The sequence below is a fragment of the Poecilia formosa genome, unplaced genomic scaffold (genome assembly GCF_000485575.1).
Source record: "Poecilia formosa unplaced genomic scaffold, Poecilia_formosa-5.1.2 Scaffold79, whole genome shotgun sequence".
NCBI classification, from domain to species: domain Eukaryota; kingdom Metazoa; phylum Chordata; class Actinopteri; order Cyprinodontiformes; family Poeciliidae; genus Poecilia; species Poecilia formosa.
The window spans coordinates 843,300-845,822 of record NW_006800018.1 but is presented as its reverse complement, the minus strand read 5'-3'; the positions used below and the strand labels follow the sequence as shown (position 1 = coordinate 845,822).

The window sequence follows — 2,523 nt, the reverse complement described above, 5'->3', positions numbered from 1 at the left end:
ATGAACTAAAGGCTGTAAGGTCATGACCTTTAACCTTTTACCATTCTAAATTAGGCCTGTAGAGTTTCAGAAGGAGTTCTCTCTCATTTTTCTAATAGTCACTTGACTGTGATATAAAATGATACTTTGTGCCTGGAAAGTACATAATACTGCCCCTTTAACAATGAGGATTTTCCACATACGTGTCTTTAAAACATGACATTTAAAATTTTATTTTATTTTTTTAAACAGAAATGTAAACTTAATGAAACGTATGTTTATTACCTGCTTAAAGGCTGTTCATTTCAGGCCTCATCAGAATCCTAATATCCTAAGTTTTTGACCATGCCTGCACGCTCTCTCTCCGCAGGGGGATTTCCGACACAAGTCGTCATTTGTGATCTGATGATGGAACAAGGACAGTGAGGGCTGCCGCGCTCCGAGTCGTGACACGCGGGCCCGCCCTCCATGCCGCTGCACCGCCGAGCTGCAACAGGCCGAGCTCCAGAGTTCGCAGCGGGACTGAAACCCAACCACTCAAACTTGCCAAAGGTGACAGGAGCTCGCAGGCCACAAGATGTACAAAATATTATCACCCTCATTTGAGTTTTGTTTGCTAAATTATGGTTCTTCATTTCCAGTCATTGCATGGTTTTTAACATAAGCTGAGGAGGCAGGAAGGAAGCATCTCTGATGTGCCAGGTAGAAACAGAGGAGGCAGTCTATCATGTCAACTTTCTACTGTAAACATTTAGCTTTTGTCATTTGTATAACATTTGTTTTCTACTGTTGAAACACTATTTTTGATGGAATATATTTTAAAATGCCTATAGATAAAAGTTTACTTTTTTAAATATTTGTAATATACTAACATGTGTGTAGGGTTTTTTTGTTTTGTTTTGTTTTTTCTTTGGTTGTGGATAAAAGTTTTTAACACTTTAACCACTTTGTGTAAAGCTGTAAAGCATTCTCACCTTCTCAAAAGAAAGACTTGCTGCTTCCACGTCCAGAAGTAAAACCCCGATGGCCGCTCTCACTTACCGAGTCGCTCCACCCGGTCCGCGTTAAAGTGACAAAACTTCCACGTTCGTGTTCGTAGATAGTCTTAGCGAGAGGCTTCGGTGAGCGCCAGTCGAACGCCGTGAACACCGTACCAGTCGGCGCTGCGTGTTTTCTCATTTTAAGTGTCCTTCAATGCTTACGGTTTAGTCCTGTGTGTGTTGCAGTTCCTGTCAGGATAGAGTTTGCCGTCGTACGCTGCAGTATGTGTTGAGTGTTACACCGTAGCAGTGAGAGTGACGATAACACAGAGTTTGTAAGTTAACCTTCCAGAACCAGAGGAACCCAAACAAAACTGCTGAAAAGCTCGATGTGGTACCGGCGGGGATCTCTATGCAGTCCGGAAACGTCTGGAATTTGATTCCAGTGTACAAATTTGTTGTTTTCCAGACTTTATTCCCCATCCAATTGACTAAGCGTTGTGTCCGCCCTCATGTCTTTTCCAGGCCTGTCACAACAACACATTTTGCTGGACTGAAAATTGCCCCAGAAATTACTGCAATGAACAACAATATTGTTGGTTTGAGACGATTTTCAACTTATTTGTTGATAATGGCCTAGTACCGCAAGTTTGCAGTCTCTTTACAGAACACTTCATACTGGAACTAAAAGATATTTTAAATAACCAAAATAAAACACAACACTCAAAAACACAAATTTACTTGATTATGATGCCTCCACTCAAAATTGGCCTTCAAAACATGTAAATCATCAGAATTGAAATTATTAAGCTCATTTTAATTTACCATGTGATCCATGGCTGTTGTGACAGGTCTGGTCTTTCCCTTCTTCTCCTGTTCTCTTCACTTCTGCCCCCTTCAGTCTTTCATTCGTTCCATCCTTCCTCCGTGCTTGAAAATCATAAATATCATCTTAAAAAACGAACACTGAACTGCAGTATTCAACATCTTAAGTAAACGTCAAGAACTAAATATGGAAAAACTCTGGGATTTCCAGAGAAAACCTGTGTGGGAACCTTGTACTTATTTTTAATTCAGCTATGAAAAAGATGTCTTTTAAAGACGGCTAAATAACAAATTTAACAAGAGGAATAGCTCATCAGGACCTAGTTCTTTAGCTAGACTCCACTTTGTCCAAACTGCATACTAACATCAGTCATCTCTGTAGCTTTCATAGTGCACAAAGCTAAACATGGAACAAAGACTGATAAAGCCCTGGGCTGCACCAACAATCCTTCAATCTGGGAAAAGTCTGATTCTGGTTTGAACAAACCAAGGAAGATTCAGTTAAATCAGAGCAGGTTCTCCCCAACACCCACGGCAATTTAAATGCGTAAAGTGCAGTAAACGCAGGACGATCATGAGATGGATTTAGTTTAGTTAGTTCCTCAACTAAAATACCAGAAAACTGCAAAAACACAAAATCTTACCAAGGATTTTTGGTCCACTCTCTAGTGCAAATATCTTAGTGCACTTGAAAAAAGACAAAACTAACTTGCAACTAACTTTTTCAGCAAGACATAGG

General features: G+C 40.1%; 1 long non-coding RNA gene across 1 annotated transcript; it reads left to right on the top strand.

Annotated features, from left to right (window-relative positions):
- Positions 1–322: 322 nt before the first annotated feature.
- Positions 323–2,331, top strand: LOC107836725 (uncharacterized). The gene is made up of 2 exons (XR_001662670.1): positions 323–531; positions 621–2,331. It is a non-coding gene; the product is annotated as an uncharacterized LOC107836725 (long non-coding RNA).
- Positions 2,332–2,523: the final 192 nt, after the last annotated feature.